Source organism: Hibiscus syriacus, unplaced genomic scaffold (assembly GCF_006381635.1).
Source record: "Hibiscus syriacus cultivar Baekdansim isolate YM2019G1 unplaced genomic scaffold, ASM638163v2 tig00000329_pilon, whole genome shotgun sequence".
Classification (NCBI taxonomy): domain Eukaryota; kingdom Viridiplantae; phylum Streptophyta; class Magnoliopsida; order Malvales; family Malvaceae; genus Hibiscus; species Hibiscus syriacus.
The window spans coordinates 726,788-752,605 of NW_024061782.1; the positions used below are offsets into that span (position 1 = coordinate 726,788).

Below are 25,818 nucleotides of genomic sequence, written 5' to 3' on the forward strand. Positions count from 1 at the left end.
TCGGCTAACATCAGAGGGAGCATCTCTTTACTTCACATAGGTGAAAAAGTTTGTAAATTACCCATCAAGCCTTTGTTCTTTGGTTTGTTTGGATAACTCAATAAAAGCAGTCAATCTTGCTGCAACAATTGTCTTCGCACTGCGTTTGAGTGTTTCATTTGGTTCATCCTCATTGAAACCTAACTACTCAGGGATCTTGTATTTGGTGAGGCCACTTTTTTCAGGCATGACCTCATCAAACAAGTCCTCATATACCTTCTTCTTCCTACAAAGCACAGTGATCAGACTTGGAAAAATTAGTGGACTTGATTTTCTCTTGAGGCAAGTATAAACTTCATAACAATATTTTTATGATGTCTATGGAATGGCCAACAATGATAGAGTGGAGAAATAATATTCATGGTTGCGAGACTATCATGTGGTGGGACGTAAGCTTTCAATAAGTGGTTCCACAACTTTTCTTTTTGTTTAAGGCACCTTCGATCCATGGTTGGCTTACTTGTAGTGGAGTCCTTTCATTTGCTGCCTTGGAAGCACAAGTCTTGGAGGACCCCTTTATAGGTTTCCTCGTCCACACATTGAACAAATGAGGAGTTTTGATCCGCTACGTCCTTCATCTTGAAAAATTGACTAATGGCAAGGGGTGAATCAAATCTTCTCTCCTCTCACGAAAACAGACAATTGAGGAGGGTAGGTGAGATTAGCGTAGAACTATTTCACCAATGTCACAGCCACTTCACCGGGGTGTTGCACAAATCTTCTCCACTTTTGTGAGTTCACAATTTGCATCACTTATTGCCAAAGCCTTCTTCCTCACATGTGATTTGATGCGAGGTATATGAGAAAGTAAAAAGTGATTTGATTTGGTGGGATTTAAAATTTGAATTTAAGGAAAATTCTTCATTTTTGCTGCCCAAAAGCTTGAGGAAAGAAAATTTAGGGTTTTGGTTCAACTTTTCTTGTTAGAGTAAGGACAATCCTAACCAAATTTGGAATTATCTTGTCTCTTTATCCCAAGCCACCACCTGTCAAAAAATCAACATAAAAACCCTAAAATATATGAAACAAGTGTTATAAAATAAAAAATAAAAGACAAAAAAGGTACGAGTAAGATAAAAATAAAAATTTTATTTATGAACACATCATAAAAGAAAAATGCTATAGAAAAATAAGAAAAATGATGGTGGATGCAAACTCTTATGCGTCATGGAGGAGGAATGATGACTTGTCACACAAGATATGAGCACTAGTGTAGGCCTTCAGTTGCTGGCCATTGACCTTGAGATTGTGCCAGCATCGAGGTTCTTGATATCAACAGCTCCGTGAAGATAAACCTTGTGCACTTCAAATGGGTTTGACTAACGTGATTTGAGATTGTCGGGAATAGCTTGAGCCTAGAGTTGTAGAGGAAGACTTGTTAGCCTTCATGAAAATGTTATGGTAAAAGATGCTTGTCATGCCACTTCTTGGTTTTCTCCTTGTACAAACGAGCATTCCCATAACCCTAAACTCAAAATTCCTCATAACATTCAACTCCAATAACCTTTTTTCTCCAACTAGTTGGGTGTCCACATTGAGCTTTATGATAGCCCAGTAGGCCTTGTGGTCTAGCTCCGCCGAAAAGTGACATGACATGCCATATACTAACTTAAATGGGGACATTCCAAGAGATTTCTTAAAGGTTGTTTGATACGCCCATAACGCTTCAACAAAGTTTAGATACTAGTCTTTTATTTTGGGGTTAACTATCTTTTCAAGTATTTACTTTATCTCTGAGTTGGAGATCTCAACTTGGCCATCAATTTGGGGATGGTATGTTATAGCAATTTTGTGCCTTACCCCATATCTTTGTAATGCTTTGTCAATGAGCTTGTTGTGAAAGTGAGTTGTTCATCACTTATGATGGCTCTAGGGGCTCTAGATCTCGTGAAAATGTTCTTCTAAAGAAACTTGAGGAAAGTCTTGGAGTCATTATTTGATGTATCCACTGCCTCGACCCATTTAGACACATAATCCACTGCAAGTAAGATGTACAAATCTCCAAATGATGAAGGAACGGTCACATGAAGCCTATCCCCCATACATCAAAGAGTTTCACCTTCAGGATATTTTGTAATGGCATTTCATATCTTCTAAAGATGTTTCTAGTTCTTTGGCGCATCCTTGAATAGTGTGTGCCAATAGAATCCAAAATGTAAGACCTTTACAGCAATCATTACCCCTTCAAAATGACCTCCACAAGAAGTTGTATGATAGTGAAATAGGATCTCCTTTTCCCCTTCAAAATGTGTGCCTTATAATCATTTGATCGGCATAGTTCTTGAACAAATAAGGCTCGTCTCACTAATAGAATTTCACATCATGTCGGAATATCATCCTACCCTGGCTGTTCAAATCATGAGGTAAAATACCACTAACAAGAAAGTTTACAATATCAGCATACCAAGGAATTCGCAACAAATAATATTTTCTCGTCAAAGAATTCCTCTTTAATTTTTTAGTTTTCATCATATTCACTCTTGTTTTCTAGCCTAGAAAGATGATCAGCAACTTGGTTTTCAGTGCCTTTTCAATCATTAACCTCTAAGTCAAATTCTTGCAAGATAATTATCCACCTAATAAGACTAGGTTTGACATCCTTTTTAGTCACTAAGTATTTAATGGTTAAATGATCAGTATGAAAAATAAACTTAGTGTCTTTTAAATATGCCCTAAACTTATCAAAAGTGAATACCACGGCAAGCAACTCTTTCTCAGTGGTTTTGTAATTGATTTGTGCATCATTTAAATTACGAATGGAATAATAAATAACATGAAAGATTTTACCTCGATGCTACCCAAGCATTGCTCCCCAACCTAGTCACTTGCATCACACATCAGCTTGAATGATGGAGTCCAACTGAGAGAACAATGATTAAGGATGAGATAATTCTCTCCCTGAATGCGTTGTAGCAATCCTTATCAAACAAGAAGGGTTGATTTTGTTGTAGCAAAGTGCACAAAGTCTTGGAGATTTTGGAGAAGTCTTTTATGAATCTCTATAAAGCCTGCATGTATCCAAAAAATTAATGCTCTTCACTGTGGTGGGTGGAAGTAGCTTATCGATCACTTCAACCTTTGCTTTATCCACCTCTATCCCTTTTTGTGAGATCATGTGGCCTAAAACAATCCATTCAGTCACTATGAAGTGACACTTCTCCCAATTTAGCACTAAGTCAGCTTCTTCACATCAACATTTTTTGGATTTCCCAATCATATTTCAAAATCATCTCAGAGATGAAAAAGCGATCTTCAAAAATTCTTCAACCATGTCTAAGAAAATGGCCAATATCACCTTTGAAAGTTACTAGAGCATTGCATAGTCCAAAAGGCATCTTCCTAAAAGCGTAAGTACCGTAGGGGAATATGAATGTTGTCTTCTCTTGATCCTCGTGCTATAGTAATCTGGTTATACCCTGAGTATCCATCGAGGATGTAATAAAAGGATTTCCCCCAATCAATCCAATATTTTATCGATGAAAGGTAGGGAAAATGATCTTTCTTTGTTGCCTTGTTGAGCTTTTGATGGTCCATACAAATCCTCTACCCCGTGATGGTTCTTGTATGTAGGAGCTAATTATCCTCATTGCTCACCACGATCATGCCTCCTTTCTTAGGTACATATGCACCAGGATGACCCATAAATTATTGGATATTGGGTAAATAACTCTAACATCAAGCCATTTAATGATCTCCTTCAACATCACCTTTTTCATGACTGGATTAAGCCTTCTTTGGGGTTCAATATAATTATTGTGGCATTCATCAAGAAGAATTTTATGCTTGCAAATAGTAGGGCTTATACCCTTCAGGTCAGCCATATTCCAACCTAAAGCTTTCTTATGTTGGGATAACATGTTTTTCAAGTTACGTTCATGTTTAGGCTCAAGACTAGAAGAGATTATCATAGGCAAGTATTGCAACCCAAATAAGTATATTTAAGGTGAGATGGTAAAGGCTTTAACTCTAATGTGGGTGTATGCTAAAGTGAGGGTTTTGAAGGAATAAATTCAGCAAAATCTAAACGTTCAAATTGCACACATGTTCTAGCTATGAGTAAGCTAGATTGTTGCACCTCTGTTGGGAACCTCTCAAGCTCCTCGATACCATCTTCATTTAGCTTTAAGTGGTCTTTAATCTACAAGAAATTGCTACAGCAAAATTGTGCAGCTTCCTCTTCCACCATAGATTCCATTTCTTAACACGGTCTGATAAACATATATCCTCCACCTGACCTCATATATACTCTCCACCCGACCCTGATCAGACTCGATATTTTAGACTATAAATTTGATTTGATTCGATCTAACTTGGTATAAAATAATGACATAATTAAAAAATAGTAGAAAATTAGGTATTATAGTAATTATCTATAAATGTATTTGAAGAAATTGTATAATTATCATCGAGTAGGTTCGGGTCACATTTTTTTCAACCCTCACCTGACCCGGTCTAATCTCGCTCCTTATAAAATACAACCGACCCTGAATATTTTTTAAAAGATCAATCTTATTGGGTTAGATCAAGTCAAAATCTATCAATTTATGGTTAAATTATTATCCCTAAATATAATATTAGGGAGAAATTCTTTCTTATATTTCTCCATTGAAGAAAGTTATTTGATTTGGCTACAAAAAAAAAAAGTTGAGTCCAAGATTTATTGGCATTTATGAGGTGATTGAAAGAATTAGCCCGGTAGCTCACCACTTAGATCTACCTCTATAGTTTAGTAGGATTCATGTGTCTCATATTTCTATGCGTGAAAAAGATCGATCAGATCCTTATCATAGTATTTAGTCTGAGTATATAGAGATTCATCCAGACTTGACATATGAAGAGAAACCTTTTCATATTTTGGTACGAGAAGTTTAGCAACTCAAATCAAGGATTTTATTTCTTAAGGTCTTGTGGAGGAACACAATTTCGAACAGGTTACTTCGAAGCTAAAAGGATCGGATGTGTGATCAATATCCAACTTTTCATTTTAGGTAAAATTCAAAGAAGAAATTTTCTTAAGGAATTGAGTTATAACACCCAAAAATTGATCTAAAATTTTTATGACGTCTAATTTCTGACATGTTAATTCATTTTCTTGATATCTCTCAAAATTCAATTAATTTTATTTTTATGTTGAATTAAATAATAATTGATTTTTATAAAGGTTTAGTGACTAAGTAGAATAAATGAAGAATTTAAAAATTTTAGTAAAATATGAAAGCTAGGTGCTAAAGTGAAAACAAAGAAAATGTTAAATGGCTAAAGATTCACTAGACCGTGATGATATTTTAGTGGTGAGAAGGTGAATGCCTAAAGTTCTAATTTTACAATTTTTAAGTTGGCGCATAAGCTATTAGTTTGTCATTTCTTATATTTCGATAATTGAGAATTTTTACATTTTCTTTAATTTCGTTTAAAACTAGCAAATCTTTTGGTGTGATTTTCCTCCTCCGGTTATAGAAGCTTGGAAGATTATCTTTATCGTCTTAAAGCTTGCAAAAATTTTATACATGTTATTTGAAGCTTTTAACCTTAAAGTTTTCTCTAAAATTAAAGGTCTTTCTCTCTCTCAAATTAAAAAGTGAATACATATTTAGAATTCTTGAGTTATAATATTTTCATTGATAGTATCGAATTTAAATTTAGATAAGTTCTAAACCCTAAATGGGATTCAAATTAAGGTTAGTGATAGAATTAAAAAAATTGCATAAATAGATCATATGATATATTGAAAATCATCACTCTAAAAGGAAAATATAAAGTTACCGAAAATATTTAATCAAGCTAAATCAAACTACTTCAATTGAGGTGAGTATAGTCACTGTTTTATGTTATTATGTTTTATTTATCATCATCATGTAGGTGATGTACATATATGTTATTGACTCAATTAGAGTAACCAAGAATGACAATATGTGTACTAATAAAATGATAAGCATATGTTTCTGTCTTTGAAATATGTTACGTTCATCTATGTCTATATGTGGATGCCCGAGAGAAGCACCAGACCTAAATCAAACCTATAAGATCATAATGTGTATTGGGAGCTATAAGTTCAATAATGATATTGATAAGTTATGTTATTTTTTCATTGTTCTCATGATTACCTTATTGATTTCATGATACAATTCATGTATCATAGAGACAATCATGTATCATAGAGTTCATAAAACTTGTAAGGGTGTTGTAAGACTTCTATCTAGGGCTATAAATGAGACGAGACAGATCGCGAGCTACTCGAGATTGACTCGATCAAGGCTCGATAAATACTCGGATCGAATGGACTCGACTCGAGCTCGAGCTCGACTCGAGTTCTTAACGAGCCGAAACGAGCTACTCGATATTCGACTCGAAAAGCTCGTGAGCAGCTCGAAAATATAATATATTAAGATTTTATTTTTTAGAAATAAATTATTAATAATATTAATATTTATGTATTGATTTTTTTATAAAAAAATATAGTAAGATTTCTTGTATTTAAGGTTCATGTTCGAGTTTGAGTTTGAGGCTTCAATCGAGAAGTTTAATAAATTTTTTTCATTTCGAGCCTTTTCGAGCTGCTCACGAGCTTCAGTTTAGGATTTCGAGTTCGAGTCGAGCTTGAAAATTTTAAGCTCGCGAGTTTTCGAGTCGAGTCAAGCTTCATTTCAAAGTTTTCGAGTCGAGTCGAGCTCAGCAATACTCGAGCTCGACTCGGCTCGTTTACACCCCTACTTCTATCTTTTAATAACAGAGGAATGACAATTTGGTCAAACTTATGTCCTAGATAGTGACAGATAGATTGACCACTATTATGTGTTATTTGTATTATTAACAATGGCGTAAGAATTCATGTATCCATTTTTTGGAAGAATAACACTAGACTTATATTTAATGTTATTCATATATTGACACACATTCTTTTGGTATGTTTATTGTTAAAATTTCTATGTTGTATTTATGATAATAAAATTGTCATCCAAAAGTTTTGTTATGTGCTGATTATCTCACTAAAACTATACAAATTTATTTTATGTGTTTATTGATTTTATGACATCACACATTTTAATAGGTATGGTGTAACACCTTAATTTGATTCGACCCAGAGATAGAAGGATTAAAGCATTACACAGGATCACCGAAGTGGTTAATCTATTTTTTAAAAATTACATCATACTCATTATTTAAAAATATTATCATTCTAAACCATGTATGAAAGCATAAGTATAGAAAGTTTACAAAAGCGGGGAACTCATAATACATCCAAAAATAATAACATAATAAGTGTACCAAAATAGAGTTACGTCTCGAATACAATAAGGTCTATGAAAAGTATATGCCCTCTAAAAAAGACTCAAGATGTAATCTTGCCTTGACAAATTTGGAATCACTAACCGATGATAAGCTCCTTGAGTGATCTCCTAAGTACCTATGCACAGAAACAAATTCTGAACGCTGGACTCATAAGCTCAGTGCCACACAAATAACTCTACTATACAACATGCATTCAGTATTTGGCCATGCTAGCAGGCATAAACATAAACATACAAGAACACTAAACACACAAGTTGAGGTAGACATCATGGTGTGGTTAGAGGGTTTGTTGCATCTCAGGACTCATACCCCTCTAGCCTGCTTATGATACCCTTGGGTATCTAGGGTGAGATCCAAATTTTTTTCATCAGAATGTATGCCTAGTCAGCTTACCCTTGAAGTACTTGGGGCATCTTCATCTAACCAGCAAAGATAAGTGACTTGGGTCTAACTGGGATATATTGGGAAATTTTTATTTAAAGAAGAAAAACGTCGTACTTATTAGAGTAACTCTGGTGTCCACGTTGTTTCCTGAGAGTCACACAAAGACATAAATTTTATGGCATCTTATTTCATTAGTTTCTTAAGTTGTTGTATTCATTTGTTGTTGTCACTTGTAAGTTAATTAGAGAAGTTTTGGTGGTCCTAGAACTTCCCGAGCCTTTAACCCAAAGTTAAGCTTTTTGCCCAATTTAGTATGATGGCAGTGATATTAATCCCTTTATTATTGATATCAACCTTACATTATCGATACCTTTCCTTATAGTATTTATACCCCTAAATGCAGTATTGGTATTTCTCCATTAGGGTACTGATACCGCTTTAGGTACCAATACCAAAATTAAATTTGATGTTTGGAAAAATAAATCAGTATTGATACTCTTACATAGGATATGATACTTCTTCTTTATATAGTATCAATACACCTCGAGTACCGATATCAAAACAAACTACAAAAATTTGAAACTTAACGACAGTAATAACACCCCACCTTTGGACATCAATATAGGAAAAATATCGATGATCTATGAATAGAGTATCGATACTATGTAGCTAAAAACCCCTTGTTTTGGCTCTCTAAAGAACAATATCATTATTGTTCATCCAAAACCGATACTTAATCCTATAATTTCTATTTTATCTGAAAATGACACCCCAACTTCACCATTAAGCCTCCCCAAGGCTCTCAAACGTTATTTAAGTCTTAAAGAAGGTCATAATAGGTCAGTTTCCATGTTGTATAACAACCACAAACGTCACAATCCATGCTTCACCATGAATGTATTTACATGTTGTATGAACTCATACTAGCTAATCAAACACATATGATGACTTACAAATATTATAGGTGAATTAGAAATGGGTTACCTTACTTCTAGTTGCTAAGAAATAACTCAAAGTTCACTCAAATACAAGCTTTTCCTTACCCTTTTCGTTAGAGTTTTCTCTAACTTCTTTTACTAGCCAAATGACAAGTAAATGAGTTACTAACTCACCTAAGAACTTAAAGAGACGTAGAAACATGATTGTTGGGCTCTAGAGACGAATTGGATACACTCTAGAATCCTAAAACTCAAAACCCCTTTAAAGCCCACTATGGTCACCATGGTCAAACTTAAATGTTGAGGGTTTGAATAAAAACTCTAAATGAGGTGATTATGATTTTTACCTCAGCTAAACTGGATAAGGAAATCTAGACAATCAACCTTTCACCTTTGCCCTAACCGCAAGAGAGAATGGATGAAGATTTTGAATGGAGAAGAAGACAAGTTTGAGTGAAGAAAAAAAAGATAACAATGGTCAGTTTTTGTCCCCTTCTCTTGTCGATACGTCATCCAAATTAATGGATTTTTAATTTTTAAAATGTAAAAAATTAATGGAATTTTAATTTTTAAAATGTAAAATAGGTAAATCACCTCATTGGTCCTTCTAACTGCCCTCAATTCAAAATACATTTTGTAAATCTATTTGGGTTCAACTCAAACTCAATTTGGACCAAGACTTTTTACATGGTTAGGGTTTATCTAAAAGCTTCTCGAGTCAATCTAAAACTACTAAACAAGGATTCGAGACATTACATCTAGTGTAACATTTAAAATTTGAATCAGTAAAATCAAGTTTGATCGGATAATTTTTATGACTTCAGGTAAAATGAAATTTTTTGAAATTTGAAATAGGAAATATTTTTAAAATATAAAATATGATTTTTGATCTATTAAATATTTTTTTTACAAAACTTGAATTTTAGTGACTAAAATATAAAAAGATCAAAATATAAAGCAATTTTGCCCAACCCATTTCCCTCCCGTTTTCAACTCCTTTTTCCTGCGAGTTCATATCCCTTTTTCCCTTGAATTTTATTAACTTCAAAAAATGGTTCTACCTACCTTTCATTTCATCATCTTTGCATCCAAACAATGTTCAATTTTTGTCTAAATATTCCCGCTAATTGATAATATAAATTTTAGGGGTTAAATTAATGTTTATGTTAAATGCCCAAAAAACAAATAGAGGAATTAAATCGCAAATCAACATAATAATAGGACTAAAAAAATGATAATATGATATTTCAAGAGACAGTTTTAATATTCTAGATTTCGTGTACAAAAAGGCTTGCTTAAACCAGATAATAGCACCCACAAAACATATGGCATTTAACTAAATTTTCACCATTAACGGATAGTAGCCAGTCCACAAATCATATGGCATTTACCCATCATCTATACATTCAACACATTTTGGAGTTTTCCAGTTATATCATCTACAACACCTGCAGTTTCTTTTGCAGTCTTCATCTTGTGGAGCTCTGCATTAAGTTCTGCAATCTGCTTTTCTATCTTTGCTCCCTTATCTGGCAACCTCGACACCGTAACCTGTCCCGATAAATTCACAAGATTCAAACAAATTTGCTTAAAAAGGAGCTTCAAGTTATGCTAAACATACTGTTGTTGGAATAATTGGGTTTCAAACTAAAGGAGATTAAAATGAAAGAACCATAATTGATTTCATTGCTTGGCTACAAAACTCCAGCATAGGCAAAGATCATCGACAAAAGGATTGAACTTGATAAACCATTAAAAAAAAAAATGCACACTCTATTGTATTAATGATGAAGTTCGATTCAAAATCATACCTTGTTTGCAAATATTTGGGTCAAGCGATTAATTCTCAGTTTAATTTCACTCTCGTTTAATTTCGCTATGTCTTCAGGCGATGCACTTTTCCTGTTCAGCATGATATCCTTCGGCTTGAAAGCATATTCAGCTCTGTCGATCATGTTAAATACAATTATCAAGTTCCACACAGATATATAAAAGATTATAACATGAAAATAAAGGATGAGCTAAGAAATACCCATCGGGACTCTGTTCAACTGCAGAACTTGAAGATGAATATCTCACGGCCATATTTCCTTTTCTCCTGATTCCAATCGTGCAAAATGGTTAGAATTTTGACAAAATGAAAAGTCTATAATCCATAAAGCCCAAGTACATGACTTGGATCAAAAGGCATAAGGGACCAAGAAAAAGGCACAGTTTTCACCTTATGTCTTCATCTTCATCTTCTTCCTCTACAACTTGTACAGGAGCTGCTTTAGAGAAAAGCAGACTGTGATGACTAACTCCTGCTATTCCCAGTGTTTCCAGGAATTTTATGTGGTTTTCCAATGACTCATCCCTGCAAGCCCGGTTACAAAATTCAAAAATTGGAAAAGAAAAAAGATTTCATAATAGATGAATGTCACAAACTGATCCGGATAAAGTCAAAAACTTTCAATGTCCTCCTGCAAACATGCAGGTGTTATGTTGCTCCATAAGAACGCATCTATTGAACAAACATGGTGATACTCGTGTTTCTAACAAACAACTGGTTACAAAGTTTATCAGTTCGACCTTTAAATTCGTAGATGTGGATCTCATACCATTCCCAACAATCACAGAAAAAATGAAGAGAACTATACAAAAAGAAACAATATATTATAGGAACTTAGTTAACAATTTAAAAAAAATACAACATTACTCATCCCAACTTGAAAATAAACAAATTCAGCATAGATGTCTATCTTCAAGCAGACAGTAGTTTTTCTAATACTCACAAAGTAGTTAAATTTCAGCGTACAGTTTGGTTTCAGTACCCTCAATAATTTAAGTTACTTCATGCCATTAAAATAGGATATGAAGAGCACAGTGCAATTATAGTAGGAAAAGATTTTCTGCAAATAAGCAATGTGATGAAAGTAAATCATATTACTAGACAGAACAAGTTTAGTACATTTTGTGTTGACTATCATGCTCTTTGTGTAATTGCTTTTGGGTGAGTGAAATGTCGAAGCCCTGTTTTGGAAGGCTAAAAAGTTCTCGAAGATCCTGAAAGAAATATTCAAAAAGTAAGTAGAAGTGCTAAATGCTTAAAATTAAACAGGACAAGAAGTTTTAATAAAAGAGTACCTGTTGACTGAAGTAGCGGATCTGTTCTTTGTGCTCAGTTGCAGTCTTAAATAAGCCCCCCTTATAAATCTAGGTCATATTTTTTTGGCAAACAAGTAAATTAGTGAAAACATTCAGACTTCTATCTAACACGTCACAAGGAAAACATAAAGGAAAACGGAACTTCAGCTAAAAGGCTAGGAGTATGGGAATCCTACATGTAAACCAGAATCTAAAGTTTATAAATGTTTTTTTTTTTAAAGAGGGTACTTTTGTATTATTAACAATACCAAAGTTTATAAATGTTATCACGAAATAGTCATTGTTTCCAGATAAATTTATTGTTGGTCTCTTGATGCAAAGTTGCAATAATTGTGCAATGACAGATAACTGGGAGTTAGCAGCTTAACATAAAACTACTGTAACATGGCAGTAAATAACAGGAAAATTTTGATATTTCTTCAACCTGCTTTCTGTAAATCTTCTCTTCAACAGTTCCACAAGTCATCAACCTGTATACCACGACATCCTTCTTTTGCCCAATTCGATAAGCCCGATCAACACTTTGGTTATCCGTGCTGCAAACGTTTTAATTAGTTTATTAACCCTTAAACATGATGTAACTTTACAGCAAACGTAAATTTAGTTTAGGTGAAGAAAACACACTTTTGAAAAGCAAAGAAGCATAGTTTGTTCATAACATAAAAAGAGAAGGAAAATACAATTGCAGAAATACATTAAAAATAACCATTTTTATTAAAATCAGATTAACTTTGCATCATTTTGACAATTGTTCTCAACCAGGGACAGACGCATGATTTTATGTCAGGTGGGTGAATTATAAAATTTTAGGGGGAAGGGGGGAAATTAGATCATCAATAAAAAAATAAAAAGAAAATAACTAAATTATATGAAAATTTCAAATTCCAGGGGGGGTTTAGGGCATTCAATTAGAATGTAAAGATGTATTCAATTAGAAAAGGGAGGATTAAGGGAAATATTTCAGCATTATGATCAAGTTGTGAGGATTTTCATTCCAAATTTTACTCAGAAACCGAAATACAAGAATTACACTTTCGCGTTTGTTCAGTTTGCAAGTGAGGAAGGGAGGAGGAGGGCTATTCAGGGTGTTAACGGAACTTGGATCGATGGGAAAAAAGTTCAGTCGGGTTAGAAAAATATCAGAACAACAGAATAGAGAAGTTACTGAAGGCAGGTCTACGAGGGATGGGCCAATCCCATAAGGGCGGAGAAAACAAATGGTGAGAAGCAAGCTGGATCTTTGAGAAACCTGAGGGACAGTAGATCATACAAAGAGGTGGTGGAAACGACCATAGAGAGGATTCGGAAATGTCAATAAAGAGGATGGTAAAAGGATAAGGAAGGGCTGCTAATGGGATAAGGAATGTCTGGGAGATGCATATCTCCTCGGAGGATTCGACTTGGTGAAAAGGTCTTTAACAGGGGTAACAAGCATTCCTTCGAGCAAGAATTTGTCAAAAAGCTTTGGCAAGTGAAGGAATTCAGGTAAGAATAGCGAGATGGGGCTACATGGAAGCTTGTGTAACCTTTAAATCGATTGAAGATACTCTGACACATGGGCAAGAAAACAGGAGGAGATCTGTTATTGGTTTGATTGGCTGGAGCCATTGCTAAACGAGGAAGGAGTTCCATGGCGTTCTGTCCGTGGAATTGATGGGATACCGTTATTATGCTGGAATGTAGAGTTCTTGGAGAAACTTGTGCAGAAATGGGGAAAGTTCATTGGCATCTTGGATTCTTCAAAGAATAGGTCAGATTTATCGTCAGCAAGAGTTTTGATCAGGGTCGCCAGTCCGTTTGATGTCCCTGAAATGGTCACAATAGGGTCTTACGGCAGATCTTTCAAGGTCAAAGCCATACTGGGATCGGTATTTTTAAAACCGGAGGAGTTTTCCGGGGGGATGATGGTGAAAATTCAAATTACGGGTACAGTGAAAATCATTTTCCCGAGGAAGAGTGCGGCCGCCGTGACTTTGGAACAAGTCGAAAATTTTAAGTCTTCTGAAGACTCTATGTGAAGAAAGAAACTGGCAGGATCAGGAGCAGAGGAGTAGGTTGCAAAAGGGGGTTGGGGAGCAGCTTTTACCAAAAAAGTCAAATATGAATATTTTAGACGTTGGGTTGTCAGATTTGCGGGAAAAAAGGAAAATATCCTGCTGGGGAGCATGCTGGACTTGTCTAAGGAAGAATTGGGCCTAGACCTCAAGCCCAAGATTGTAACAGTTTTATTTCTGAATCAAGCATGAAGAGTATGTCCTCCAGGGCTGCGTATAATCTGAATGGATTGCCGAAGGGTCCAAAAGCAGATTTATCCCCAATTAAACAGGGAATGGATCAAGTCCAATGAAGAATCGATAAAGGACGTAGGGCCTTGGACAATGAGGTTACGAACGCAAAAGGAGTGGAGGAAAAAGGTTGATGTTTCAATCAAAACTGTTGGAACTCAACCAATGGAAGTACGAAAGGGGACGTTTCCTATGGTCAGAGGAGCTGGAGTCCGTTGGTTTATTTGTCCAGAAGTTTAGCTTTGACGAGTGTTCCGGTGGGAAGAGGGAATAGAGGAATTGGAATAGAGTATATAGAAGATCAAAAGATAGAAATTCTGGTATGATCCAAAGATAGAAAAAGAGCTGTTGCGACCAGCTGAGGTACTGCACCTTAATAGAAAAGCTTCCAATCCTTTATTGACCACCCAACCGCTCCCAACTTTAGAGGAAGATGGAATAATTAGCGACGAGGAAGGAGGTCCTTTTAAAAGTGTAGTAGGAGACTTGGACCAGCATTCAGGGAGCAGGGTAGTGCCTCGATCAGATTGCCAGTCTCGAGCAGTTATAAGGAAAGAGAGTAGGCGACAGAGAAGGATTTGACTAGGGAAGCTTTGGAGGTGGCTGTTTACACACTAGCATCTTCTGGATTCAGCATCGATTCCATCCCTTCTAGTACATCCTCAGCAGCTCTCTTTGTCAAGAGAAGTGGATGATCACATATTTTCTTAAGAATCTGTTTCAATAAATGGCCACATGTTCATATTACCTTGTAAAAAATTTTAAAGGAAATAATAGCTAACTACATCAAAACTGTACACACCACCTCACAAACTGTTTCAGCTAGACCACATAAATTAACAGCTAATTATGAAGAATTACAAATCATAAATAAGTCAAATATATGCAGAATTTTTCAGATATTGCAAGTAGACGAAAGCTAGGTTTTTAAGTGCACAAGGCGCACCGAAGCACAAAAGGTTCCTAGAGCCTAGGCACAAGGAGCAGGCGCGCACCTTTTGTACTATATAATATAAATCAAACTAATACTTTTACAACACACAAATACTTAGTAGGACAAACATAACTACACAAACTTAAATTTCTTAGAGAGTAACAATTTTTTTGACTACTGAAATCACTCAATGGTTCAATTAAAATTTACTTATAGTTTAAGGACTAAATTAGATATTAGTTTTTTATGTTAATATGCCACATCATCAATTTAGTAGGGTTAATGGAAGAGTGACTATTTTGTAATTTGTTGATAATTATAATGACTGTAGTGTAATATTTAAAATGTTAATGACCAAAATGAACACCTATTAAAATGTTAGTGGCTGTAAGTATAGGTTACCCTTAAAAGTCTGTACAAAGAAAGTGATAAATCCTAGCCTGTGATTACTAGCCACCACCAGGATTCAATCTAATTTGAAACAGAGCTCTCTCTTTTCTGTTCTTTAAAGCAGCTGTTTCTCCTTCTATGACTATTGGCTTACAGTTAGATGCATGCATCAGTTCAAATAGAGATGTGAGTTGGTTCCTCTTCTGATGCAATGCATTTAATCTTGATATGCAACACATCTACTCATGTATTGCTGCATTATAACTGTTAGCCTAGTCATTCTTTAGAGTTGTTTCCATATTTTTTTCATCTTCTCTGTTGTGTTCTTAATTTATTTAATCTTTTTTTATGTTTTTTCTCTCTTTTCAATTCCCCTATCTTCCTTTCCTTACCCTCTATCCGCCCCTTCTCCCACAGAACTTTTGTGGTGACCCCTCCTTCCACCCCTTCTCCCACCAAACTAGATAACACTGGTTTTAATCGTAGAAGCGTTAAGGCGCTGCGCCCGCAGCCCGGCGCCTAAAACCCGTAGGCGCGCGCCTCCGGCCGCCTCCTGTAAATCGCCTAGCCCCATACCAAACGAGCGCTACCTTCATCGCCCGGCTGCGCCTCGCTCCTAGGCACGCCTTTTAAAACCCAGGACGAAAGAGACATTACTTTAGAGAAGATACTTTAATCTCGTCAGAATCTGAGATCTAATAAAATTCTAACCACCAACATAACCTAAAATAAATATTCTAGGAAAGCAACTGAAAGATGATTCCTCCAATTGAAAGCATTGCACAAGAACCGTACTCTTTAAAATGGAGATTCGAATGCATTACACAGATTCAGAGAAGAAAAGCAATTCCTTTCGGGTTCCATAAATGACACTTGAACATGTTCTCACAACTAAATTTTCACTATATCAATAAATAAGTATTAAAAAGCTGGTGACATCCTTGGCTTTCTTTGGCCATATTTCCCTAAGACTTCTGAAAAGACTGGAAGCATACAACTCTGGCGGCGATTAACAACCAAAACCTCTGAAAATATTCCATATAGCTAAAACCTCAAAATCTTAAAGAACATTTGGCAGCTACATTGGTGCAGGAAGAAAAAAACTAAACATTTAAAAAAACTGGAACAAAAACAGATTGGCAAATTGAACAGAAAAATGTACCGTCAATGCAGCTAGAGGCGAGCCATCAAAAGCTGAAAGAACTATCTCACTATTCAAAAAAGCCTCGTACAGTCGTCGCTAAACAGCAGATATGAATAACCGTGAGTGGTGATAATAATAATAATTATCCAGACAAAAAAGTAACCAGAAAAATAATACCAAGTTCATGAATTTGCACCTGGCAACCAGTCAACTTTAACCATACAATGATCTCATTTTTCTTGGAAAGCTTGGCAGTTGAGTCATTATCTTCACCAAATACCTCTTTCTTTAACCGGCGTAAAAAGTAAGGTTGAATACGTTTCTCTTAGCTCCTACATAGAGGGCAAGGGCAAAAGGATCAAAATCATATTCTTTCTTTTCAAGAAGCTTTCAATGGCCATAACAGAGATAAGAAAAAAGGTAATAGACAGCATAATGGATCCAAAACATGGACATTAATAAAATATTATTTACGATAGATAGTAAAACATATATAATTAAACATTAAAATATAAAAAATAGGCTTCCCTAAAATGCAATTTTTCAGTAATAAATTCCACCAGAATGCATTTACTTTTGTTCAGTGCATTAAACATTGGCATATGATAGTGCCTTTTAAATCAACTTTTTACAAAGTCATGTGAGACTGAATGCAGGAAAGATTGATGTGTACTAAGTCTAAAACAAATTAAAATAACTATAACCATGGATAGTCATGATCTAGATAGATACAGATTGAATATTTTATAAAACATTGAAAAGAAAATAAAATCAATTTTTTACAGAGTAATCCTGTGAGAGTGGAGGTGGAAAAGATTGATGTGTACTAAAGCAAATGGGCAAGTAACAATGTCAATGAATGGTAAGGAATATAAAGATAGATGACAATAGTTTCTGCAATACTGGATTTTCACAGAAAGCAATTTGACTTTAACATCAGAATAACCAAAGGTTGCCCAAGATTGAGCCAACAAAGCTATCAACACCTTGGCAACTGTTGAGCCAATACGCTTTTCCCTCTCAGTTGCATTTTTGTCGTTTCCACGTAAAATAGCATGCTCATATCTTTCCTTAAACCTGAGAAAATATCCTAGACTCAGTGACATGATACAGGAACATAACAAACTCCAGTGGAAAAAAGACAATTACCATTTATTATCACCAAGTAGCTTAGGACAACAGAAGTTGAACAAGGCCCACAGTTCCTAATACAAAGCGATAAGGCAAAAACTAAGTAGAACATGGTAATTTAAAGTTACTTTCAACATAAAACAAAATACAGTACATTTATGGAGTCAAAGAAAAATGAAGATAAAGTAAAAGATGTTACCTTTAGATTGTTCTGAATTGGCGTTCCACTTATGATTATCCGATGAGCGCTTGGTATATCAAGCAAACTTTTTGCCCTTTGTGTGCTAGGATTTTTTATGAGATGGCCCTGGAGCAGTAAGCAGAAAGAAAGTCAAGGAACGTTAAGCACTTGCAGGAAAGACAATACATTCAAAAGGAAACAAGAATTTAAGAAACAGCAAATTGAAAGAGATATGTTGAGTGAGTGCATACTAATGCTGTCATCATCAGCAGGCAACCATTAGCAGAAGAAAACACGTCAATAGTAAATTGTATATCATTTGATAATCCTAAAACTCGATTATTTAATGGCTCCAATTTGTTTTTGAAGCTCATCATGCTTCAACAATATATCATTTATAAGCTATCTGAACATTTTCAACGCAAACAAAAAATTTAAAATATCTTCTCTAACTATGCTAAAAGAAATCTTAGGCCATCTTTTGTCCCTCACATAGTACAACAAACATTTGATTACCAACTTTACAAAATACTTTACTATTCCAAAAGAATCTTGAAGAAACAAAGGAAAAACATATTTATACCTAATGTGGGATCAAGAAAAATTGAAAATGTTATATATACCACTGCTCTTCTTATCGATATTTTGCAAACCAACTACATCAGACAAGATTCTAAGTCTACAGCTAAAACATGATCACCAATCAATGTACAAGAAAAAGGATCACTAAAAGTTCATAACAAAAATATGTTTGGATCAAAACAATAACAGCTTTTCTAAAACAAGCACTAGACAATGGACTTCTCTATATTATGGTTTTTCGGCAAGCAAGATGGCTAATCTGGCACATTGTTGGGTAGCACATTATAGACAACATATATAAACTATCTACTATATGCACCCTTCCATTCATTCTAAGATCTGGTGATAGGATACTCTGATGGAGCTAAACAAAATGTACTTTATGTAAATACATTAGATTTATCCTATTCTGCAGATTCAACAATTTTTTAATATGAACCCACAAAAATTATAAAACAAGACAATGCCATTAAATTAAATTAGAAATTGCATAAATTCATTAGGTAACCAAAGCCAAAAAAAGTTGAATAACAAACCATATTGCAACAACATCTACCTCATCAAGAATCATATAGTCCCATATGATATCATCCTCATCATCACTGTAGTAGCATTCTCCTTTCAAAGCTTTAGAGTTGTTCCGTACAATATCATATGTTGTCAGAAGAATCCCTTGGTTCTACAAGAAACGAGAAAATTCACCAAACATGAAAACACTAATATGGAACAGACTCAACAGAGTAACAAACAAAAGAGGTACTACAATCATTTTTGTATGAATGCTATACACACAAATTAAACAGCAAGTAACATCATAAATGAATAAATAACATCAGATATTCAAAAACTTGTAAAATCAATTAGAATTTAAGGTTAGTCAAAGTTGAAACCTTCAAAACTAGCAAAAGTTAACTTCCAAAAAATTCAAATGGTTCCTAAAGTTGCAATAATTGTCTCTTATTTACAGCAGAATATGATGTATTTTTATATATAGCATCACTATCGATAATAAATCAACAAGTATGACCTGAAGTACATCATCAAGCTCATATTGCCGAGTTTTAGCATAAGTCGCAAAGTACCTATAAAATAGCAGAAATAAATTAATATTCATACTAATTCAATATCAATTTTAACATCAGAAATACAGTGAAATTTTGAAGTCAAATAGGCTCACTCTCTAGTCTTCCTAGAAAGCCCTACAACAGAGAGTTCTTTGATCCAATGAGAGAGCAATGTTTTGGGGGCGACTATTAAAGCTCTTTTAATCAACTTTGAATGAAACAATCCTGCTAGAAAGCCACAAATCTACCAAAATAACAGATAAAAAAGATTCCACATGAAAATATACAAATATATAAATATATATATAAGACACACACACCTTTCCTTACCTGCATTGTTTTTCCCAGGCCCATATCGTCCCCTAAGATTCCACCCTTACACTGGCAATGCAAAGACCAAAGCCATTTCAACCCTTCACGCTGATGCAAATATAACATTTTTGCAACTTTAGTTGGCAGATTAAAAGTTGAATTTTGTCCACTCAAAATAATAGGCTGGTCACTTTCTGATAAGCAATCATCATCATAACCATCAAGCTCATCAATTTCCTCAGACTGATCATACTTCTTCATGTTATTAGCATATTCACTAGCTTTTTTAATTCCTTGTTTCTTGCTTAATATTACACAATCATCGTCAACCTGTTCTCCATGTTCCGATGTATAAGACCCGCCCACAGACAACAGCCTCTCATATGCATTTTTGAGTTCATTCTTCTTTAACTTTTCAAAAATTTTCTTAGGTTTATGTACACTAGACACCAACACCAATTTCTCATTAATCATTCTTGATTCTTCTTCACAAACCTCCTGTTCACACAAATTAATTACATCCTGAACAACACCTCCAACGTTATTATTTGAACCTGATGAGGAATCAGATTGAACAGATGTATTGGAAAACGAAGAATCGGCACTAGCAAATTCTGTAATTTTCATTTTAGGGGCTGCCTTTTTCTGTATAGACATCAACTCAAGCTTGGAGCTCAAGTCATCTAAAATATCTCTAATTTGACATCCATCTTCATGAACATTCTTTGTTTGCAAAGGTGAACCAAAATCATATTCCAGAAAAATTAGGTTCATCACTAATCAATGGTTTATCAGCATCTCGAGATGAGACTTTACACAAACGACGTCTACCCTCAATCTTCAGCTTTACAGGCTTTGCTCCTTCCTCTTCTGAATATCCATTCATTAAAAAAACAGGTGCATTAATTTCAAGGAAAAAAAAAGAAACAAATAGACCATCCTTTGAGAAGTAAAAACAAATGATAAAAAATGGGTAGTGAAAGACATCTAATGTAGAAATGATAGAATATTTCAGATAAGAAAACTAAAACTTATCAAACAAAAAGCAGACAAAAACGCAGTGAATAAACAAATAAAACAGAACCGATTGAATAAAGCAGGAAACAAAAGCATTGAACCTGAAAAAGAAAAGAAAAATACTATATTGTAGAAAAAAATCTCCGTTCCAAAATTTTGAACTTGATGGACATTGAAACCCATTTAACAGAATGAAGAGATGTAAACATGGAACCATGACATGCTTTCTAATAAAGAAAACCAAAGCCCACCAAATATATAAATAATAAAACAAAAAATAGCCTCTAAGTAGTTAAAAAACGACTTCTTATACCAGGAGGAAAATCAAAATCGGTGATTCCAGAGAAGTGAGGAATAAAATCGTCTCCATGTGATTGCTTGCAAAGACGACGTGGAACCTGGAATGCCTCCTCTTCAGACTCCTCTTCTGCAAAAAGCCATAACAATCAAATCGGTAATCAAGAGTCAAGAGATAGTCCCCCAAATAAATAAACCCTATTTAGGAACCGAACCCTAACCAAATGCTTAAAAAGGGAGAGATCGTACTGGGTTTCGGAGGAGCAGAGAGATCTTGGATTAAACGATAGTGGCTGTCGTTCAAGCTTACTGCCTTTCGCGTACTGTTCTCTTTGTCCTCCATTTTCTTCTTCTCCGGAAATGAAAAGGTAGTCTCTATAATCCCAATTTTGGGGATTTATATATATAATAATAATAATTGAAGGGGGTAAGTGGCTTTTTCCCGCTGTTGAGTTGAATTTTTGAATTTTGATTAACAGCAAGGACGATGGGATTTTCACCTCAAGCGCTACGTAGTACGTCGTGCGTTGCTACTCCTATGGTCCTATTATCATTGAAGCCATTGCTCATGTTTGCATCGGAAATTACAATTTTGTTAATGTAATATTTTTAAAATTTTACCATTATAAGTGAAAGGTTCAATCATAAAAATATTAATTTGAATAATTAAACATACAACTCATCTCAGATTAATTCATAATAAATATAATAAAATTGTATTTGATCGTCTCAAAATAAGAAATTATTATTTTAAATTGTTACATGTTCATAATTTGTTTCAAACTTAAAATGAATTGTATTTATATAGATTTAGGGTGATTTACTTTTTTCATGATTTTATATTAACTCGAGTTTTTTTTCTATTGTTTTTACAAATTCTGTTGTTTATAGTCATCACGATAAGAGAACTTAAATCGACAATCAAAGAAAATATGATTTTTAGTCAGAAATTTAAATAAATTAGTCTAAACTTATAATACTTTGGATTAGATCCAATTTGAATGATTTTAAATGTGTTTCACATGTGACATTTTTTGTACATTTAACCTTCGTCTTGAATGAATACATGTTTGCACGTGTATAATTTGTATGATGTATAGTATACATTGGATTTAAATATTTATGCATATATTGCTATAATGCATCATCCATACCAATAATTCAGTATATTTGTTAAACTATCCAATGTATTGTTACCATAGATACAAAATAATATGCATTACATGATTATATATAGAGACATTCTGATGAACAGCATACCACCAGTCACAGAATATTTATGTGGTAATGATAGCTCATAAGGCTGATATATTTTCTGTGAAACATTGCTGTTGTGTGAATACAAATCCTTGCATTAGGACATCTTCAAGTGACAAAATCCTTACCAACAACAGATGGATGCTCGGTAGGCATCGAGCAATAATGGCTAGCTCCATTTATATCAATATAGTACATATGCTGGAGTCAAATTATAAAGACATAATAAAATCAAATTATAAATGATAAGTTCATAAAATTCTAAAATGTAATTATTTCATTAAATTTTGTGCGATGACCACTTTAACTTCTGTAATAACTATTACAAATACTATTGTTAGTCTAATTTTTTTTATATAATCCAGTTGGGGTTTCAGCCTTTTGGCATGCCGTCTTCCTCTGCCTTGTGTGGTAAAACTATTGGGGTGTGATTCCAGTTTTCCCTTATTTTTTTCAATGTTTTTCTCCTTTTGTCTCTTCGAGTGTGGGTTTCTTATCGGTTTTTGCCATGGGTGATATTGAACATGAATTGGAGAGTATGAATTTAGGTGAAAAAGAGGAGGAAATCTTAACTCTCCAACGCACGAGTGTTTGTCATCGATAAGTTTTGAGAATTGTTTTATGGGATGGTTCGTTACTACGATATTAGTTTCCAGCGATGCAAATTACTTTGGCTAATTTGTGGCCTTGGATAGGAGGTTTTTCTATCATGGATTTGAGCGAGGGTCGGTTTTTGTTTCGCTTATATCATGAAGTGGATGTGGACCGTATCGAAGTGGATGGGCCATGGTACTTTAATTCATATTTCTTCATTTTGGTTCGTCTGAAGAAAGATGACGACCCTATGTTGGTGACTTTAAATATGGTGCACTTTTGGTTCGAGCGAATGATCTCCCAGTGGGATTATTTCTGAGCAGGTTGCTAAGCAATTTGACAATTTCTTGGGATCTTTTATTGAGTATGATGCTATCGTAGTTTCATTAGGGTACAAGTGGAGCATACAAATCCGAGTATGATTGGATGTTCGCAAGACACTTAAGCGTATGAAAAAATTAGGGTTACTTAATGGAAGTTTTGCCTACGTTACTTTTCAGTATGAGAAACTCAAACTGTTTTGTTTCCTTTGCGGCAAATTAGGTTACGGTGAAAAGTTTTGTAAGCTCCTTGCTCTGAAGGACAAGAGAGATTTAGTCCCACAATGGGACGTTTCCATTAGGGCTCCCCCGAGGAGAAGGGGGTTGGGGTCTAGTCCATGGTTGTGGGATGAGAATATCGGTAAGGGACAATTGTAAGGTTCGGTGGACAATTCGATTGCGGGTGGTGGCCAAACTCTAGGTGCTGGAAAAGAGTCAAAATTAGTGGGCAATTTTCGGTGGGTTTGCTGGCAGAAGAAATGGGCACAGGTGCATGGTTTTTCAACAAATGAGGGCACCGAATTCGATGCCTCAATTTTTTTTATTAAAATGTAATAGGGTTTATTATATTTTAGTCCATGCACACTTTAGGGTATTTATAAGATTAGTCCTTAAGCTTTAACTATAAATACCCTAACCTATTTAGCTTCAAAATCATCCCAAATCATTTCTTTCTCCCAATACTAAAGACTTTTCTTGTGAGTAGTGAGTGTTTTGTAAACACCTGTAAATTTTTCTCTCTTTAGTAAAAGATCTGTAGCAGTCCGGATACGTAGATATAATTGGCTGAACTCCGTTATCAATTTCAGGTATTATTTTTCCGCTTTTATTTCGCATTCTCACTAATTTGGTTATAAGGAAATTACTCGTACTCGGTTTATTTCCCAACAACTGGTATCAGAGCTTTTAGTTGTGAATTTTATCAATTTTTATGAGATTACTATTCATCACTATTCATCACTATTCACGTGAATAGTGAATTTCATGAATAGTAAAAAAAATTATCGGCTATACGAATTTATCGACGAAGGTGTTCTAATACACGGTGGTTCACAAGAATTGTCAGAAATGATCCAAACGAAGCCATATTCGAGTGGGAGCGATGGCTGCAGAAGAAGGTAATGTGAAAATTGAGAAGTTCGATGGTGTGGACTTTGGCTTTTGGAAGATTCAGATTGAAGATTTTTTGTACTAGAAAAATCTATATCAACCTCTCTCAGGAAAGCAACCAGAGCACATGAAGAATGAAGACTGTGCTCTTCTCGACAGACAAGCCTTCGGAGTTATCTGACTGATGTTATCCCGTAATGTTGCTTTTAACATAGCAAAGGAAAAGACTATGGCGGGTCTTATGGCGGCTCTCTCCAGTATGTATGAGAAGTCATCGGCCTCAAACAAAATTCACTTGATGAGGCGATTATTCAATTTGCGGATGGCGAAAAGGGCATCAGTGGCTCAACACCTAAATGAACTCAACACAATCACACCCAGTGAGTTCAGTGGAAATTGAATTCGATGATGAAGTTCGAGCTTTAATTCTCTTATCATCTCTACCAGACAATTGGAATGCTATTGTTACAGCAGTCAACAGCTCGTCGGGAAACAGTAAATTAAAATTCGACGATGTTCGAGATCTAATATTGAGTGAAGAAATTCGACGGAGAGAATCAGGAGAAGCATCAAGCTCCTCAGCCTTGCACACAGAGTCTAGAGGGAGAACTTCAGAAGGAAATTCAAATCGTGGCAGATCGAAATCTAGAAGGGAAAAATCAAGAACAAGAAAGAAAGATTTCAACTGTTATAATTGTGGCAAGAATGGTCACTTTAAAAGAGATTACCGAGCACCGAAGAAAGATACCGGTGCACAGAAATCTGCCAACATGACAGAGGAGACAGGTGATGCCATGATTCTAAGCTTCAACAGTCCGATTGAATCATGAATCTTAGATTTAGGGGCATCTTTCCACTCTACCCCATGCCAAGAAATCATGGAGAACTATGTCAATGGTGATTTTGGGAAGGTTCATCTAGCTGATGATTTAACCTTGAAGATCGTCGGAAAATGAGACATCCGATTAAAGTTGCCAAACCAGACCACCTGGAAGCTGAGAGGAGTGAGATATATTCCTGGCCTCAAAAGAAATTTGATTTATGTAGGACAGCTTGATGGAGAAGAATATAGTACAACCTTTTCAGGCTGTGAATGGAAGATTACCAAAAGAGCACTCGTCATTGCTCGTGATAAGAAGACTGATACTCTCTATGTAACCTCAGATTTAGAGAATATCATTGCAGTAGCAGTTACTGATAGAAAATCAAACTTATGGCACCAAAGGCATGATCATATGAGCGAGAAAGGGATGAAGACACTTTTGTCAAAAGGAAAATTGCCAGATCTAAAGAATGTAGATGTCGGACTATGTGAAGATTGCATCTTTGGAAAACAAAAGAAAGTCAGTTTTGCAAAGATTGGCAAGACATCCAAGGCAGAAAAGTTAGAGTTGGTTCATAC

General features: G+C 34.9%; 1 pseudogene; it reads right to left on the minus strand.

Annotated features, from left to right (window-relative positions):
- Positions 1–9,894: 9,894 nt before the first annotated feature.
- LOC120175154 lies at positions 9,895–21,517 on the minus strand (annotated as a pseudogene).
- Positions 21,518–25,818: the final 4,301 nt, after the last annotated feature.